This window comes from Sus scrofa, chromosome 11, assembly GCF_000003025.6.
Source record: "Sus scrofa isolate TJ Tabasco breed Duroc chromosome 11, Sscrofa11.1, whole genome shotgun sequence".
Classification (NCBI taxonomy): Eukaryota; Metazoa; Chordata; class Mammalia; order Artiodactyla; family Suidae; genus Sus; species Sus scrofa.
The window spans coordinates 46,179,109-46,199,959 of record NC_010453.5 but is presented as its reverse complement, the minus strand read 5'-3'; the positions used below and the strand labels follow the sequence as shown (position 1 = coordinate 46,199,959).

Here is a 20,851-nt window from a genome sequence, read left to right as displayed (position 1 = left end):
CTTCTACTGATAAAAGTTTTCATGAAATAATGAATATAGAATTATGCATGCTGAGATTTATCTTTAGTGCTTTTAATAGCACCAAGATCTAATTTCCCCACCAAACACCTTCATAATTAAGGCAGTCTTCATGATTTAACAAAACTTTTATAATAAAAATGTTAAAAGAGGTAACCTAAAGTCATTTTAGTCTAACTTATTTTCATCTAAAAAGTGTAAGCTTTTTCATCAGATATTTACTTATTTATTTATTTTTGTCTTTTCTAGGGCCACACCCACGACAAATGGAGGTTCCCAGGCTAGGGGTCTATTCGGAGCTCAAGTCCCTGGCCTATGCTAGAGCCACAGCAATGAGGGATCTGAGACCTACACTACAGCTTAATGCAATGCCGGATGCTTAACCCACTAAGAGAGGCCAGGGATCGAACCACAACCTTATGGTTTCTAATCGGATTCATTAATCACTGAGCCGTGATGGAAACTCCTCATCAGGTACTAAAATGTAATATCAGTAATTAATAATCAGTGTTTCTCTTATAAATAAAGCAAGTTTAGAAATCACCATCATATTCTTATGTGTTTAGTCACTTTTTAAAATTTCTATTTTTTATTACTCAAATGAATTTATCACATCTGTAGTTGTATAATGATCGTAACAATCCAGTTTCACAGGATTTCCATCCCACAACCCAAGTACATCCTCCCACCCCCCAAACTGTCTCCTCCGGAGACCATAAGTTTTTTGATGTCTGTGAGTCAGCATCCGTTCTGCAAAGAAGTTCAGTCTGTCCTTTTTTCAGATTCCACATGTCAGTGAAGGCATTTGATGTTGGTGTCTCATTGGATGGCTGACTTCACTTAGCATGATAGTTTCTAGGTCCATCCATGTGGCTAAAAATGCTGGTATTTTGTTCATTAACTTCTTGATCCACTCCTCTGTCGATGGACATTTAGGTTGTTTCCATGTCTTGGCTATTGCAAATAGTGCTGCAATGAACATCAGAGTACATGTGTCTTTGCAAGTCGTGGTTTTCTCTGGATAGATGCCCAGGAGTGGGACTGACTGGATCAAATGGTAGTTCTATTTTTAGTTTTCTGAGGAATCTCCATACTGCTTTCCAAAGTGGTTGCATCAATCTACAATCCTACCAATATTGTACTAGGGTTCCTTTTTCTCCACACTCTATCCAATACTTATTGTTTGTAGACTTCTTGATGATGGCCATTCTGGCTGGTGTAAGGTGGTACCTCAGAGTGGTTTTGATTTGCATTTCTCTAATAATGAGTGATGTTGAACATCTTTTAATGTCTTTCTCGGCCATCTGTATGTCTTCTTTGGAGAACTGTCTGTTTAGATCTTCTGCCCATTTTTGGATGGGGTTGTTTGTTTTTTTGGTATGGAGCTGTAGAAGGGGTTTATAAAATTTAGAGATTAATCCCTTGTCAGTGGATTCACTTGCAAAGATTTTCTCCCATTCTGTGGGTTGTCTTTTTGTGTTGTTTAGGGTTTCCTTTGCTGTGCAGAAACTTTGAAGTTTGATTAGGTCTCATTTGTTTATTTTTGTTTTTGTTGTCAATACTCTGAGAGGTGGATCTGAGAAGATGTTGCTGTCATTTTTGTCAGAGAGTGTTTGGCCTGTGTTTTCCTCTAAGAGTTTGATAGCATCTGGTCTTATATCTAGGTCTTTAGTCCACTTTGAGTTTATTTTTGTGTATGGTGTTAGGGAGTGTTCTAATTTCCTTCTTTTCCATTTGGCTGTCCAGTTTTCCCAGCACCACTTATTGAACAAGCTGTCCTTTCTCCATTGTATATGCCTCCTTTGTCATAGATTAGTTGGCTGTAGGTGCGTGGGTTTAATTCTGGGCTTTCTATCCTGTTCCACTGATCTGTATTTCTGTCTTTGTGCCAATAACATTTGGTTTTGGTGATTGTTGCTTTGTAGTATAGTCTGAAGTCTGGGAGCCTGATTTTTCTTTTTCAGGATGTCTTTGGCTATTCTGGGTCTTTTGTGCTTCCAAACAAACTTTAGAATATTTTGGTTGAGTTCTGTGAAAAATGTCCTTGGTAATTTGATAGGGATTGCATTGAATCTGTAGATGGCCTCAGGTAGTATAGTCATTTTGATAATATTAACTCTTCCAATCCATGAGCGTGGTATGTCTTTCCATCTGTTTGTGTCATCTCTGATTTCTTTCATCAGTGTCTTATAATTTCCAGAGTAGAGGTCTTTTGTCTCTTTAGGTAGGTTTACTCCTAGGAATTTTATTCTTTTGGATGTGATAATAAATGGGATTGCTTCCCTAATTTCTCTTTCTTCTCTTTCATTGTTAGTGTATTGATATGCTGTCGAGGTCTGTATGTTAATTTTGTATCCTGTGACTTTGCCAAAGCTCATTCATGGATGAGCTCTAACAGTTTTCTGGTAGAGTCTTTAGGATTCTCTAGGTATAGTGTCATGTCATCGCAAAAAGGGATAGTTTTACTTCTTCTTTTCCAATTTGGATTCCTTTTATCTCTTTTACTTCTCTGATTGCTGTGGCTAGGACTTCCAAAACTATGTTGAAGAGTAGTGGCAAGAGTGGACATCCTTGTCTTGTTCCTGATCTCAGCAGCAATTCTTTCAGCTTTTCACCATTGAGAAAGATGTTCACTATGGGTTTGTCATATATGTCCTTTATCATGTTGAGGTAAGTTCCTGCTATGCCCCCTTTCTGAAGGGTTTTTATCAGATATGGGTGTTGGATTTTGTCAAAGGCTTTTTCTGCATCTATTGAGAAGATAATATGGTTTTTATTCTTCAGTTTGTTAATGTGGTGTATCACACTGATGGATTTGTGGATATTGAGGAATCTTTGCATTCCTGGGATAAATCCCACTTGATCATGATGTACAATCGTTTTAATGTATTGTTGGGTGTAGTTTGCTAGTATTTTGTTGAGGATTTTTGCATCGATGTTCATCAGTGAAATTGACCTATAGTTTTCTTTTTTTGTGGTATCTTTGTCTGGTTTTGGTATCAGGTTGATGGTGGCCTCATAGAATGAATTTGGGAGTATCCCTTCCTCTGCCATTTTTTGGAATAGTTTCAGAAGGATAGGTGTTAGCTCTTCTCTAAATGTTTGGTAGATTCACCTGTGAAGCCATCTGGTCCTGGATTTTTGTTTGTTGGAAGTTTTTAAATCACAGTTTCAATTTCAGTTCTTATGATTGAGCCATTCATCTTTTCCATTTCATCTTGGTTTAGTCTTGGAAGATTGTACTTTTCTAAGAATTTGTCCATTTCTTCTAGGTTTTCCATTTTATTGGCACATAGTTACATATAGTAGTCTCTTGTGATCCTTTGCATTTCTGTGATGTCCGTTGTTACTTCTCCTTTTTCATTTCTAATTTTATTGATTTGAGTCCTCTCTCTTTTTTTCTTGAGAAGTCTGGCTAAGGGTTTGTCAATTTTGTTGATCTTTTCAAAGAACCAGCTTTTCATTTCATTGATCTTTTCTATGGTTTTCTTTGTTTCTATTTCATTGATTTCTGTCCTGATCTTTATGATTTCTTTCCTTCTACTAACTTTAGGTCTTGTCTGTTCTTCTTTCTCGAGCTGCTTTAGATGTAAAGTTAGATTGTTTACTTGAGCTTTTTCTTGTTTCCTGAGGTGGGCTTGTATTGCTATAAACTTTCCTTTCAGAAGGGCTTTTGCTGCATCCCATAGGTTTTGGAGTGTCATATCTTTGTTGTCATTTGCTTCTAGGTATTTTTAAATTCCTCTTTGATTTCTTCAGTGATCCATTGGTTGTTTAGTGGCATGTTGTTTAGTCTCCACGTGTTTGTGTTTTTTGCAGATTTTTTTCTTGTTGTTGATTTCCAGTCGTGTAGCATTGTGGTTGGAAAAGATGCTTGATATGATTTCAATTTTCCTAAAGTTACCAAGGTTGGAATGGTAGCCCAGGATGTGATCAATCTTAGAGAATGTTCCATGTGCACTTGAGAAGAATGTGTATTCTGTTGCTTTTGGATGGAATGTCTTATAAATATTAAGTCCACCTGGTTTAACGCATCATTCAGGGCCTGTGTTTCCTTATTGATTTTCTGTCTGGATGATCTGTTCATTGCTGTAAGTGGGGTGTTAAAGTCCCCCACTATTATTGTGTTATTGTTGATGTGTCCTTTTAAGGTTGTTAGCACTTGCCTTATATATATATTAGTCACTTCTTGTCGTGCAGTCCTTTGTATTAGTTTGCGTAAGAAATCTCCTTCAGGATTTATATTTTTTTTTAATTCATGGGGATAAAAGTCAGCCATCTTCAGATAAATGTTTATTTCAAGCTTACAGAGATTTTAAAAGCTTATTTAGATGAATAGGTGGAGAGGAACTAGGTTTTCTTTTTTGTAGTTTACGATTTTTATTTTTTCCGTTATGGTTGATTTACCATGTTCTGTCAATTTCTACCTTACAGCAAAGTGACTCAGTCATACGTATGTATATATATGTACACATATATACACATATATTCTTTTTCACACATTATCATGTTCCATCATAAGTGACTAGATATAGTTCCCTGTGCTATGCAGCAGGATCTCATTGTTTATTCACTCCAAATGCAATAGTTTGCTTCTATTAATCCCAGACTCCCAGTCCATCCCACCACCTCCCTCTCCCCATTTGCAACCACTATTCTGTTCTCCAAGTCCATGAGTTTCTTTTCTGTGGAAAGGTTTGGAAATGTAAATTGGTACAACCACTACGGAAAACAGTATAGAGGTACCTCAGAAAACTAAATATAGAAACATATGACCCAGCAATCCCACTCTTGGGCATATATCTGGATAAAATTTTCATTGAAAAAGTTACATGCACCTGTTTATTCATCACAGCAATATTCGCAATAGCCAAGACATGGAAACAACCTCAATGTCCATTGACAGATGAATGGATTAAAAAGATGTGGTATATATACACAGTGGAATACCACTCAGCCATAAAAAAGAATAAAATAATGCTATTTGCAGCAACCTGGATAGAACTAGAGACTCTCATACTAAGTGAATTAAGTCAGGAAGAGAAAGACAAATACCATATGATATCACTTATATCTGGAATCTAATACATGGCACATAAGAACCTTTCTATAGAAAAGGAAATGGTTTTTCTTAAGAAAACAATTTGAACAAAATGAATTCTTTAAAAAGACCTTTTATTAGCTTTGTTATCTTTAATTTTTTATTTTATTTATAGTGTTTATGGATGCTTTTAGCAATATATCTAGATTAGACCATATAGATTGAAGTTGGATAGTTATACTTAATAGTATATATGTCACTAGTTTTTATTTTTGAAAATATTTGGTGTTTCTGATGATAATTAACTGTGTGTGATCAGAGATAGCGAGAGTGCGGTTTTGATCTGTCTTTACACCTTAATGTGCATGTACCTTTTTTTTTTTTAACATATTGGTATTTTGATATATCCAATAGATTTTTTTCTCTCTTGTGAGATGAGTATGCCGTTTTAAGCCCTTGCCGTGTGCCATATTGCTACCAGTTAATTTTTATGTTTTGGTTATTAGTAAAGTAGCTCCAATTTTTGTCATTGAGCACAGATTTCATGCAGAATTAAAAGATGTCCTGGACAGAAACTGGAGAGAATTGGGGAGATTCTATGTGTTCCATGCTCAGGCATAAAACTGTTTGGCTTCTCTATCTAACTATCTAGTAGGAATGGCAAACCTACAGTATCAGAACATCAGTTGGCATATTGTTGGTAAATGACATCTGGAGGCTAGTATTTCAAAGACTTTCATCATTGTAGCACTTTCATAGATTGGTGTCCTTTGTCCCTTCTTGGAGCCCACCTATGTCATGCCGATGCAGAACCTCCGCCACTAGCATTTATCTGAATGGTTGGTTCCAAAGTGCATTTTCCTTATGTCATTAGGGAGCACCCATCTTCAAGTTGCTGAAGGCCCAGTCATAGGAGTTATCTATGATACCCTTCACTCCTTCATCCTCTGCATCAAATTCATAACTTCTAGGTATGCTTTTTATGCGAATTCATCTCCACCTCCCTAAATGCTCATCTGAACTCACAGCATTCACTAACGTTCATTCTCACCCTCTTTAGCCCATTCTCCACACAGCAGCCTTCTCTTCCAGGCTTAAAGCCTTTCAGCATCTTTCCATTTCCTTAAGAATACGACCTGGTTTTCACTCAATAGGTTACATCTTTGCTTGTCACCCTTTCTAGACTTCTCTTTCTCTAGGTATCTGCATAGCTTGCTCCTTCTTCTCGTATTTTAAGTCTTGATGCACATGACCAGTATCAATAAACCCTCCATTACCACCTATTTGAAAGTGCAACTGTTTCATTGGGTGAACAGTTGCAGGGATGGTTGGTAATGAGAGCAAACATGGATGCAGGAAGACAAGTATGCAGACTTCTTTCATGGTCAAGACCAAACCGTGATGACTTGGAGTAGATCTGTAGTATTAGAGATAAAGTAGTAGAAACCAGTTTGTGATGTATTTGAAGGTTGGATTGGAGTTCTCACGTATCGACTGGATTTGGGGCTGAAGTGAAGATGAAAGAGAGAGGAATCAAGATAACCCCTTAGTATTGTTGTGAGCCATTAGATAGATGTTGATGCTATGTAATGACATGGAGAAGAACTAGATTAAGAGGTGGCTTTTTGCACAAGCGAGGCATTGAGTGTTGTTCTAGATTCATCACATTTCGATGCTAAGCGGAGATTTCAAAAACATCGTTTTGCTGTGAGCATTGGGGATGGAGCTTTCATAGTGATTGCTATGTTGACATAAGAGATTACATAAAAGATTGTAAACAGAGTAGAAGGTATGGGACTGGGCCCTGAGGAGTTTTAGTACTGCAAGTTTGAACACAGTAAGTAGAGCCAACAAAGAAACCTAAGAAGACAGGAATATAGGCAGAAAACTAGGAAAATGTGCACCAGGGGTCAGAAGTACCTGCTTAAGGAAGAGGAGATTGCTTAGCAGTGTTGAATGTTGCTCAAACATCAACCAGGGTGAAAATAAAGAAGAAAATAAGGGATTGGCAGCAAGATCATTGGTAGGCTTGATAAGAGAATTCCCAGCAGCCAGTATTGTGGGTGCCAGCTCCATGTGGGTCTTTAATTTTTAGTGTACGTTAATTCACATTAAGTAAAATTAAAAATTTCTCAGTCACACTAATCCTATTTCATATGTGTAATAACCACAGGGGCTAGTGGCTACCATATTGAACATCGTAGATATCTAGTATTTCCGTCGCCACAGAAAGTTCTGTTGGATGGTGCTGCTCCAGACGGCAGCTGCAGCCCTGGTAGGCATATCCTCTCTTGGCCTGACAGGTTCCTCCCACTCTGGGGAGGGATGTGACCAGAGAAGGACTAGAGCAGGGTCCTTGAAGGCACTGGATCCAGTGTAAGGGGATAGTGCCCAGTAGTGAGGATAAAAGCGTGATTGGAGTGGTTCAAAAGAGTGAATGAAATGGAGACAAGTGATAGATTTCTCTGAGGTTGGAGACAGTGGAAGTGGTTAGCACAGGTCTTTTCTTTTATTGACTCTTAAGTGTTAAACGCTTTTGTGCAGTGGCACCTACGGTAGGTCAAGGACATCAGAGGAAGTGATTGCGAGGGTTTGTGTTGTCTTGGGAAATTTGATTCAGTAGACAGTATTTCATGCTAGCTGGAAGATGAATAAAACTCAGATCCTCAAAGGAGTGTTGATACACCTTTCAACCAAGGGAAGAGAAAATTACAGGTACAGTTGTGTTATAGACATATTGAAGACATTAAATCCTCAGAACAACTTTAGGAGGAAGGTATTTTTAATACCCTTGTTATTCAGTTAAAGAGTTCCATCTTATTCTGAATAATGAGAATGATAGGTAAGTAAACTGAGAACAGAGTCTGTTGATCTCTGAAAACCAAGGAGGGGACTTAAATTTTATTTTATTTACTTATTTATTTATTTTTTTGTCTTTTTAGGGCTGCATCTGTGGCATATGGAGGTTCCAAGACTAGAGGTCGAATTGGAGCTGTAGATGCTGGCCTATGTCACAGCCGCAGCAACACAGGATCCAAGCCATGTCTGTGACCTCCACTACAGCTTGTGGCAACACCGGATCCTTAATCCACTGAGTAAGGCCAGGGATTGAACCTTCGTCCTCATGGATGCTAGTCAGGTTCGTTTCCGCTGAGCCACGATGGGAACTCCCTCAAATTTTAAAATGGCATCCAAAAAAGATTATCTTTTTCACTGTATTCAGTTTGGGGAAGGTGCCATAGAGAGGCTGATGGTTTCTCTATTAACTTGTATCTGTAATTAAGTTGGCTGTCCCTCCATTTTATCAATTTGTCCTTGATTGAATGTCATGGTACAGGGATGTGGTTTATCTCATACACTGTCATATAGCACATGCCCATGTTGTCACTTTCCCAACAAAAATTAACACTTTGTTAAAATCTGAGTTAATTATTTTATCACCTGTTAGAGGCAAGGTCTTAGCTTTTGTCATGTTTTGCCTTACAGTTGTGTTTACTATGTATGTGTCTACTTTTTACACTGGGTTATAGGCTCCTGGAGGTAAAAATGGGTGTATATTTGTTTTACTCTGGAGTCCCCTGCTCAAAGCTTTGCAGTCAGATGTTGAATAGATAGAGGTTGGGGTGAATTAACTCCTGTGTTAACTGTTGCTGAATCATTTTCGGGCCAGCAGTTGTTTCCCATTCACTTTCCTTTGGGACGTGATCTTACAGCGCCTTTTCCTGTCACATCTCTCCAATGTACAATAAAAGAAAAAACGGAGTTCCCACTATGGCACAGTGGTTAACGAATCCGACTAGGAACCATGAGGTTGTGGGTTCGGTCCCTGGCCTTGCTCAGTGGGTTAAGGATCCGGCTTTGTCGTGAGCTGTGGTGTAGGTTGCAGATGCGGCTCGGATCCCGCGTTGCTGTGGCTCTGGCATAGGCCGGTGGCTACAGCTCTGGTTAGACCCCTAGCCTGGGAACCTCCATATGCCGTGGGAGCAGCCCTAGAAAAGGCAAAAAGACAAAAAGACAAAAAAAAGAAAAAAGAAAGAAAAACCTTTAACTATATTACTGCACAATCTTCCTGACTGAATGACATCCCGTTTATGTAAGGCAAGTTACTGATGGGGCAAGGACACTTATGTTTGTGTGTCTTCTAGAGAACTATGCTACATACTCCTAAGGTGTATTCGATAAGAACTAATGCTTTGTCTTCTTCAACAAACAGAAACTTTTGAGACTTTGATAGAATCACTCATTTTTTTCCTCATGCAAGTAACTTAGTTTCAGTGAATGGACTGCTGCCTCATTAAAGTTGTTTATTAATTAAAAAATGCGTAGGAGTTCCCATCGTGGCGCAGTGGTTAACGAATCTGACTAGGAACCATGAGGTTGCAGGTTTGATCCCTGGCCTTGCTCAGTGGGTTAAGGATCTGGGGTTGCCGTGAGCTGTGGTGTAGGTTGCAGACGCGGCTCGGATCTCGCTTTGCTGTGGTTCTTGCGTAGGCTGGTGGCTGCAGCTCCAATTCGACCCCTAGCCTGGGAACCTCCATATGCCGCGAGAGCAGCCCAAGAAATGGCAAAAAGACAAAAAAAAAAAAAAAAAAAAAAAGATGTGTAACAGGGTATCATACTATTTTACTTTATTGAATAGCCAGAACAAACTTCAGAATATGTAAAGATAAGGAGACAATGTATTATTGATATTAGCCACAGTATTTTGAAAAGGTTTTTGTTTTTTTTTTGAGAAGGTATTCTTCCTTTCTTCCTTCCTTCCTTCCTTCCTTCCTTTCTTCTTTCTTTCTTTCTTTCTTTCTTTCTTTCTTTCTTTCTTTCTTTCTTTCTTTCTTTATTGTAATGTGAACCTTGGAAAGTTGTTGTTACACAGAAACTGCATTAGCAGCAGTGTAAATCATAGCAACTTGGACACATCCTGTACATTTAACCCAAATGTTAATAAGTCCATAAAATGGTACTTTGTGGGGCTAGAATTTGCAAATTCTCTGTACCCTTTCACACTGATTGTCTTTTCTTCTACTTTCTTTCTATGGATTCCCCAAAATATATATCCCACTGGCCTTTTGAGAAAGTTTTCTTAATTGAGCAGCCATTCTCAGAGGTACTAGGCTAATAAGCTTCATATCCAGGGATGATTGTTTTCATCTCACAGAGAACAGTTTACAAAGGCGCCAATGTAACAATTCAGGGAAGAGAAAGATGAAGAATGAGAAGGCCTCCTGCCATAAATACTGTTTGTCTGATGGTGGAATAGTTCCGTAAACCAGTCTATACATCATCCTAATACTTGTCACCTTCCATAGGTGGCCTTAGAATATGTAAATGATGAGCTCTGCTTATGAATATCAATTTGTACTGCTTCTGGTTCGGAATATTTATAGTTGTTTTAAAATGGTTGTAAGACAAAATAGCAAACATTAGAAGCATTTATTTTGGGCTTTGGCATTGGATTTCATGGTTCAAATACTATACTTTTTACTTAAGTCCCTTCTTAGCAATAAAATATGGGCTGATGGAATATGAGTACCTAAATTTCCTTTCGTCAGTAAAACAAAAATTCAGTGTATAAAATTAAGTTTTGCATTTGATATCCTCATGCAGACTGTTCTTTCAAAACTAAAATCTTATTAGTGATTTAAAAATATCTTTGGGCTTAGTCATGAAAATCATGTACTTGTTGGGAAATTCAGAATTATTTAAATCCATGTACATTTGGTATCGTGAATTAAAAATCTAAGCACAAATATGTTTGTATATTTTGGTATGTTCTGTCTATCAATGTATTCTCTGTGACCATAATTTGGATGAAAGTGAAAAATGACCAGAATGAAAATGACTTTGGAACATATGGCTCTGAGAAGATGTACAGTGTGTGTGTGTGTGTGTGTGTGTGTGTGTGTGTGTGTGCACACTACACACATATCTGAATGTTGTTCAGTTATAAAAAAAAAATGCAGGAAATCCTGCTGTTTGTGACCATGTGGATGGAGCTTGGGGGCATTATGCTAAATAAGTCAGACAGAGAAAGAAAGATATTGTAAGTTCTCACTTCTATATATAATCTTAAAAAACAAACTCAAAGAGAATGCATTGGTGTTTGCCAGAGGGTGTGTGTGTGTGTGTGTGTGTAGCGGGTGAAGGTGGTGAAAACGGTAAAAACTTGCTATTAGAAGATACATAAGTTCTGGGGATTAATAATTAGCATAATGACTTTGGTGATCATATATTTGAAAGTTGCCAGGAGAATAGATCTTAAACATTCTTACAAGAAGGAGAAAGAAAAACTGAGGTTATGTAAGGTTTATTAACCACGCTTTTTGTGGTGATCCTTTTGCAGTATATACATATATTAAATCATTATACTGTACATCTAAAACTCATATGTCAATTATATCTCAATAAAATGGAGAATAAAAAAATAAAGTTCTGAAAATGTCATAAAGGGTAGCTCCTTCACATGTTACAGAAGAGGGATTTTTAAACTTTATCTGCAGTGGTCAGTATTTCTAATGCCTGTGATGGGTGTGTAGAGGGCGGAAACCAGAAAAGCTGACTACGTAAAAGACAAGTCCTAGTCAAATAGAATCTGTCCTCACTTTGTCTTTTAAAATGTAGGGAAGGCAAGATTAAATGAACCTACACAATGTTCTATAAGCCCTTAGTTTTTAGTTTTTATTCACTTTTTAGACACAGCCATAAATCAAGCTCTTTATTTCAAGTTATGCTATTGAAATAGACCTAGTTACCTGACTTTATTTAATCCTAAGTTTCATTAATGTCATTTAGACAACATAATGCCACATTACTTGAGTTAAGACTTAATTCCAGGAGTTCCCGTCGTGGCACAGTGGTTAATGAATCCGACTAGGAACCATGAGGTTGCGGGTTCGGTCCCTGCCCTTGTTCAGTGGGTTAATGATCCGGTGTTGCTGTGAGCTGTGGTGTAGGTTGCAGACTCGGCTCGGATCCCGCGTTGCTGTGGCTCTGGTGTAGGCCAGTGGCTATAGCTCCGATTGGACCCCTAGCCTGGGAACTCCATATGCCGTGAGAGCGGCCCAAGAAAATGGCAAAAAGACAAAATAAAAAATAAAAAAAAAAGACTTAATTCCACCCCACCATTAGCCCTATCAGGAAAAAAATGGAAGTAGAAAATCCATGACCTTGTGCCAGGCCTAGGACCAGATTTTTAAAGTTATTAATGAATCGAAGTGGGAAAGCCAGTGTGGAGTATAAACTAGCTTATTTTGTCAGCATAAGCTAGGACTTGTATCCAGTGGATTCTTTTTATCTCTATCAATAAACAATGTAGATAAACAACAGTTTGCTTTTTTTTAAAAGAATCATAAGATGGTAGCTCCATGATAAGCAAACAAAAAAACATCTATCCAATTTCTACAGAGAAGCAAAAGTTTATATGACAGCAAGTCTCCGTTTGAAAAAATTTTCATATGGGACAGTAGTTCTGTGTAAAAACTGAAATTCTGTAGAAAATGAAATTCTTTTGACCTTGCCAAACTATAGATAAACCTATATTATCCTTTTTTTTTTGTATTAGATAATTTATTTCCTTAGGTTTATAAATCAGGAGAGATTTGACTAGATTCTAATTGTTCTGTGTGTGAATAAGTTGGTTCAAATGTTTCTACCTCTCATATTAAATATAAGAAAAAAGTGTTCCTTGCTAAATAGATAAACACATTTATTTTACTGTTTTAAGCATTTAGGGAGGTTTAAGGAAAAAACATGTTACTTTAAGTATCTTTTGTCTGCTATAATAAAATAACACTAATGACTCTATGTTGGTACCAAAATACCAGATGTCAAAATGAAATCTATGGCTTTGTAAGTAATGATTTATAAATCTGAATTATAAAAATGGAATTGTTTCTGCTAGTTTATCTTTCATTTCCAAAACTGTGTCTCCTTAATTTCTGTTTAATTTCACTTGGCAGTGACTCCTGAAATGTGATTTTTGTTTTGTTATCTCTATGGTGCATGTTTAGGAATTAATAACTATAAATAGGTACATAAAAGAGTTCTAATCTATTTTAAACATTAACATTTTTAGATGTCAGGCTTGCTTTATTTTTCAACATAATAATAATATAACATCTGTTTGCAAATAACATCGTCTATTCTTTGTAAAAGCAATAGGTCTTTATAGATTTTTTCTTCTTTAAGTAGGGCAGGGTGTAGTGTAGTTTTCCTTTGCACAATAGCTGAGGTAATTGTACTATGTTTCTGATTCAAGAAAAACACCCATTTAGAACACAGCCAAGAATCTGGAATTTAGAAAAATTATCTTTGGAAGAGCAACCTTGTACACATGCACCTATAGGAAAAAAATCCCATAGATCCTTAAAAACCTATTTATTCTAATTTTAGATACCAGTTTTACCACTTGTTTGTTTTTTTTTGTTTTGTTTTGTTTTTTGTCTTTTTGCTATTTCTTGGGCCACTCCTGCGGCATATGGAGGTTCCCAGGCTAGGGGTCAAATCGGAGCTGCAGCCACCAGCCTACGCCAGAGCCACAGCAACGCGGGATCCGAGCCGCATCTGCAACCTACACCACAGCTCACAGCAACACCGGATCGTTAACCCACTGAGCAAGGGCAGGGACCGAACCCACAACCTCATGGTTCCTAATCGGATTTGTTAACCACTGCGCCACGACGGGAACTCCACCACATGTTTGCTTTGTTTTCCAGCTTTAAAAGTAGTTTTGAAGCAAGAAATTAGGAAGGGAATGGGCGAGTCATGGCTAGAGGCATCTGGAAGCTGGTGAAGACGACAGAAGAACCTTTATCACTGGTTGGAAGCAATTCCCCATAAGGACCAAAGACCCTTCAGATACATTTTATAGGGATAATCCTTTATAAACAGTTTCCCTAAACGTTTAACCTGTGACCAGTTTAGCATGCTGACTAGTTTTATCAGTAAAGCCAATTTGAATTTCTTTTCGACACATTTAACACTCTCTTTGTCTGGGTCTAATGCCAACCATCTATGCGGACAAGTTTAATATTTCTTCATTAGGAGAAGAAATACAAAGTCCACAAAGCATTTCCTTTTCTCAGTGATCTGCTATTTAGTTGGGGTGGTAAGGATATAAATAATGCAAATCAGGAACACTGTGTGTGAAATTCAAGGTATGCATGCGTTGATGGGGACTCGGTGCACTAGACAGTGAGGAGCCTTGTGTTAGAAAGATGGCCTTGAGCTAAGTCTTAAAGGAGACGTGGACTTACCCAGACAAAGGATGGGAAGAACCCTACTCCAGGCATACGAATTTGTACTAGCAGTCATTGAGAAACAAAGGAACAGGATTTATTTGAGTAGTACCTCAAGAATTGAGGAGCTTCTGGTAAAGTGGGACCGAGCAGGGGACAGCTAACTCTTTCTGTACAGGGCCACATGGTAAATGGTTTAGACTGTGCGAACTTTATGGACCATATGGTGTAATATAGTGGCTTCATGTTTGGTATGTAAATGAGTGGCAGTTCCATGAAGACAGTTTGCAGCAATTGTCATGTTGGATTTGGCCCTCCGACTCCAGCTCGCTAGACCTTGGTGTAGAGGTTGTGTGAGCACCACACCTCTCTACTGCTCTGAGTAATTTTCTTGTTGCTTTAGTTAGTATCTTCATAGGATTAGAGTACATGGCATAGTATAGATAGAATTATGGAAAACTTTTATATACTTCCTCTTCAAAACTTTTCTTTCCCTGTGTTCTAAGTATGGTACTTTTCCTGTGTGTTTTAGTATCTGATAGGTGCTTTCTCTTCTGGAGAGTCTAACATTTATTAGCACAGTTTTATATAGTAATTGCTGACAATGTCTTCTTACCTTCATGTCTTTTGTTCTCTTTTCTTTTTGTTTCAAGTTGGTGTCACATTTGACGTGTCACAGTAGAGGAGTTGCAGAAAAAAACTTTGACTATCCAAGGGTCGTAGAGGTAGGCTTTTGGAAGCAGTGATATTGGAGCTTGCCCTTGAAGGATAAGTGAGTTTTGCCAGGCAATGAACAAAGAAATGATATTTTGGGTGTGAGAAATCGTGTCAGCAGAAATAAAAAGATGTGAAACGTAATGCAATACTCACTGAACATCAAGTAATCCAGAACATCAGAAAACTTGGAAGATATAAATCTATCCTGTCTTTTAAAGTATCTTCACTGACATTCTCAGTTTGGATTTTTCTTGCAGCCTGTAGAAAGTTCTTGCTCCTCTTCAGAGTCCCTTATCTCCATAGCAGCCAAAATGATTCTTTTTAAATGTAAATTAGACCATATCACATCTCTAGTCAGAGACTCTCCTTCTTAGAAAATAAAGTAACTCTCCTACTGAGTGAAGGAAGTCAGAAAGAGAAAGACAAATACCATATGCTATCACTTATATCTGGAACCTAATATAGGGCACAAATGAACCTTTCCACAGAAAAGAAAATCATGGACTTGGAGAATAGACTTTTGGTTGCCAAGGGGACTGGGGGAGAGAGTGGGATGGATGGGGAGCTTGGGATTAATAGATGCAGACTATTGCCTTTGGAATGGATTAGCAATGAGATCCTGCTGTGTAGCTCTGGGAACTATATGTGGTCACTTATGATGGAGCATGATAATGTGAGACAAAAGAATGTATACATGTATGTGTAACTGGGTCACCATGTTGTATGGTAGAAAATTGACAGAACACTGTAAACCAGCTATAATGAAAAAAATAAAAATCATTATATAAAAAATTTTTTTTAAATTAAGAACTCCTTGCCATCTCCTAGAACATCCTACATGACCTGACACCTCACTCCCCTGTCTGAACTCATTCTCTCCTGTCTTTCCTGCTCCACCTCCACTGACCTTGAAGTCTCTCAAGTGCACCCAGCACACTGCCTGGCCCTGGCACTCCTACATCCTCTGGAGCGCCCTTAGCAAGGTTATTGTTCTCATCTTATCCAGGCTTCAGATCCAATCTCACTTTCTAAGTTGAGCCTTCTATGAACACCGCATCCAAATTGGAGCTTCTTCCATGACCCTCTGGACTCTTATCTTGCTTACTTTTTCTTGCTAGAAAAGCTGTTTTAAAAACTTAAATCTGATGTCTCTGTGATGATGGCGACACAGTTGAGGACCTTTGATGAGGAATTCTGAGAAGCATACAGCACAGAGCAAATTCTGGAAAGTCCATACCAGAAATATTTGCAAATAATTAATAGAAGTTTTGCCCCTTCTTTACCTTTTTATTGTTCTTCATTCTTCTTTTAATTGTGCGTTCTTAGAACAGCTCCCATGGTATGTCCAAATGAGAAAGTCTGTTTTTATGTGAGAAATATCAAATTTCTAAGGTTAAATTTTATGTCTATTTCGTCTCTGTAGGAAAATGAAAAAAGATTTTTTTCTCCTTTTTATTAGCCTCTGTATAATTTGGTGTCATTATTCATATAGAATGTAATTTTCTATTGTGGATAGAGGTTGTGGAGTACATAATTAAATTTACTTTGAGTTTATGCTCTTGCAAAACCAGGTATAAAGTCAGTGTAACTTTTTTTAATTCACGAAGAGTCTAAGGTTCATGAAAGATATCCATGAGCACTTTTTCAAATTTGAAAGTAAAGAGAAAATGCCATGAGAGTTAATCCTATTTTATCTATGAAGTTCTTTATGCCAGCTAAAATACTAAGAGAAGTAGCAAGTAAATTATATATAATAAGGATTTATTAACTAAACATCTGTTTGAGGGGAAAATATTCCAGATCCAGGAAAGGATACATCAAAGAACTATGTTATTTCCACTAAGCTGTTATATGTTCCCTCTGAGGCTCCCTGACTTTTTTTCTGGGGCACAGAATAAGGTATGAGAGTACCTGGATGAAGTTCAGGGAGAAGCAAATAAACCCAGGAGTATTTGTAGTCATTCCTGTTTGAGAGTTTAGCAAACTTTTTCCTTTTTAAATCTTTATCTCTACCCACATATCAGACAATGAACAATGATAGGGAAATGTTTAGGGGAGAATATGTTAACACATCACTGAGTGTGAAGTAGTGGTCTTTTCCAGTTTTATTGCCTATATTACATAATGATGCCTAAAGATAAGTACTCTGGTCATTTTAATGTTGTGTTCAAGTGTTGCTTTGATGGCCTAACTCTCTCAGGCAGGTGAGACTTAGTATGCTGGGCCCACTAGATTTTGTATTTGGCATGCACTTTATTCAAAATATGGGGCATAACAGCATTATAGGAAATTCTGTTATGTATAATTGTGGTAATAATTGTGGTATTACGTACACGTTGTAGTAATTTAAAAAAAAATCTCTGAATGCAATGAAGGAAACAACTAAAAAAAAAATCATTAATGAAAATGATTTAATGTGTTTTTCTCTGGAGACAATGCTACTTCCAGCAGTAAGTACTATGCAAAGTCATCCTGCTGCAAAACGATTAGAGAAGAAAACAAATGTGGGAGATTTGGAGGTCCTTCCACCATTCTTAGTTATTCCCTTTGCAGTTGATACAATGACAAGCACACACCATGAAGTCATAAGTTGGAATTACCCTGACAATGTCAGTATTAGACCAAAACTAACTGAGATCAAGAAGTAAATGCAGGAGTTCCCTGGTGGCCTAGCAGTTAAGGACTTGGTGTTGTCACTGCTGTGGCATGTGTTACAGTGTGGCTCAGGTTTGACCTCTGACCCAGAAACTTCCACGTGCCATGGGTGTAGCCAAGAAAAATGAACTAAATAGAATTTTAAAAAGTAAAAGGTATAATTGACTCAATGGATAAACTATACTGTGAAAACTGAAAAAAGAAAAATGTTCATAAAAATAGCAAGAAAAAAAAAGATATCATGTAAAAAGAACATACCAATAGAGACATCCAGCTTCTCAGTAGCAATGATGGCAATTAGATAATATTTTCAAAATAGTTTCAATATTTTCAAATGCTGAGAGAACATGTCAACATAAAGTTGTATAGTCACTCATTATAATTCTGTGAAATATCTTCCAAAAATATGAGCAAAAATTGACACACTATTGAGTGAAAAGAACCTAAAATAAAGGGCATTCTAAAGTATTCAACTAAAAGATTCTGACATATTAATACTTGAGGAAGAAAGAGAGTGATCACAAAAGTATTATCTAAAAGGTAAAAAGGAATGATGACCAAAGAAGCTAATAAACATTTCATAAATTTACACAGACATTTTCTTATTAAAATAACTACTACTGATATTTAATTTGTAGGATTTTTATCTAATGATGACTGAAATGTTGGACTCTAATAACATTTAAGTGTAGAGAGGAAACTAGATATTAGTTTGTTTTCTTGGCCACACGTGTGGCATGCAGAAGTTTCAGGCCAGGAATCAAACTAGCACCACAGCAGTAACCAGAGCCACTGAATGGGCAATGTTGGATCCTTAGCTCACTGATCCACCAGGGAATCCTGGGAATTAGTTTTACGAGGTTCTTATATTACGCGTCTATGACATTGTTAGTTATACTTGGTGAAAATTCAAGAGTAACTACTAAAAGAAGTACAATTCATAATTTCCAAAACCAGAGGAATAGAGGGAAAACGTGTGAGACAAACAAACCAAAATATATAGGCATCTTTCTTTTTCTGTGTATTTCTTTAACATCAGAAATGATAGCAAATAGATGAGGCAGAACAAATAGAAAGCCAAAAGTAAGATGATGAAAATGCGAAATGCCATAATCATAATAAATGTAAATAAATGTGATAAGCTGAATTCTGGCTGGCCCCCCAAGATTTCCTGTCTGTCCCTCTCTAGGGTATATGCTAATCCAACCTCCAGATGAGGATTTGATCAGCTGAAACCTTAATTTTAGCCTATGAGACCCTGTGCAGAGTACATAGCTAAAATGTGTTAGATGTGTGACCCACCAAATCTGTGAGGTAAGAGCTTTGTGTGGTTTTGAGCTGCTAAACTTGCCATAATTCGTTAATCTAATCAGCAATAGAAAACTAAATGTGTGAAACAGTAAAGCTGAAAGATGAAGATTGTTTGATTTATAAACTGTAATTATATGTGGTTTACAAAGATACCTAAACCTAAAACTTACAAAGGTTAACAGTGAACAAATGATGACAAGTTTACATGGAAACATATCCATTTAATTTTAGGCCATTCAGATTTCACTGCAAAAAATTTTATTTGGTAGCAACAGAGTTTCACTAAGTAGTTTATGAGGGTGATATAATGATCATAAACTTGTAAGCAACTATAAAAAGCAGGCTGAAAATATATAAAGCAAAATTGATTTAAACATTAGAAAATGGAAAATTCTCATATAGAGGAAGATTTTAGTAAAACTTTGTCAATTATTTTTATGTCAGTCAGATAAAGCTAGTAAAGATAATGAATTATGGAGCATAATTCATAAAGTAAATGAAATAGACATATATAGATCCTTGCATCAATCATTTAGAAAGTAAACATTCTTTTAACATTTTCAAGATTATACAAATGTACAAAAATATGAAGCAAGCCTTATCAAATTAATTTGAATTATTTCAAATTTCTGAAAATTCCTATCACACAGCCCATATTTTGTTGCCACTCTATTTGAATAGAAGTCAATAATGTAAAAAAAAAAAAAAAGATTGAAATTTAACATCTTTATAAATAACTCATGAATCAGGAGCTCCAGTCATGGCTCAGCAGTAACGAACCTGACTAGTATCCATGAGGATGTGGGTTCAATACCTGGCCTTGCTCAGTGGATTAAGGATCTGTTGTTGCTGTGAGCTGTGGTGTAGGTCACAGATGTGGCTTGGATCCTATGTTGCTGTGGCTGTCGCATAGGCTGGAATCTGTGGCTCTGATTTGACCCCTAGTCTGGGAACTTCCATATGCTGTGGGTGTAGCCCTAAAAAAAAAAAAAAAAAAAAAAAAAAAAAGACAAAAAACAAACAAAGAAAAAAACCTCATGAATCAGATGAGAAATCATAATGGTAATTTTATAAGTAGTTACAATTATATGATAATGAAAATGCTTTGTGTCAAAATTTGTAGAATGCTGTAAAAGTGGTATTTATAACCTTAAAAAGGGATAAAGGCATATATTAGATAGAAAGCTAGTCATGGATGTTCATTTCTTTTGCTTCATCTAAATCTAATATTTATTCACTATGTGTACTTGTATTCTTTTGCATATTACAAGTACAACAAAATATCAACAAAAGTGAATCTGGTACAATTTTTTTAGTATTGAGTCATCTTTCTAATTTGGCAATAAATACCATGTTCTCTTTTAATAAGTATTCTTTTTCAGAAGATATTTGAAAAATTAAGATGACCAATGTTGACACAGTATAGTAAATGATATTCAAATTGTTCTTAATTATGGTTTTATTTTATATCTCATCATTGAAATTCCTAATTAAATTCTGGTCTTTTATTTCTCATCATTGAAATTCACAATTAAATTCTGGTGTTTAGTAATGGCTCTAGATATTGGCAACATGATAAGGATGAAGAACTATGGTTCTCTAAAATTTCTCTTTAGTTAATATCTAATGCAAAGGACAATTTTCATAAGGTCTTTCTTTTTAAATGAAAGCTATTATTGAAAGCTTTAAAACTAACACTTGATACTGAAGAAAGTAATATATTTACTAGGTTGTGATAGTCACTGTCCCTCATTTTTTAATCCTAATGACTTGTGATGATTTCACTCGATGGAGGCCATTGCCAAGTTGGTGGGTGGTGTAATAGGATGCTGTCTGCTTTCCTAGCCTGTAAAAGCACTTACTTCACTTTGGTGTA

General features: G+C 36.7%; 1 protein-coding gene across 16 annotated transcripts in view; it reads left to right on the top strand.

Annotated features, from left to right (window-relative positions):
• The window catches only part of KLF12 (Kruppel like factor 12), a 674,377-nt gene that overhangs the window by 455,513 nt on the left and 198,013 nt on the right, over positions 1-20,851 (top strand). Inside the window, exon 4 of one of the 16 annotated variants that reach the window (XM_021065127.1) lies at positions 18,854-18,978. The gene's annotated coding sequence lies outside the window, so the exon portion shown is untranslated. 16 annotated transcript variants of the gene reach the window in all.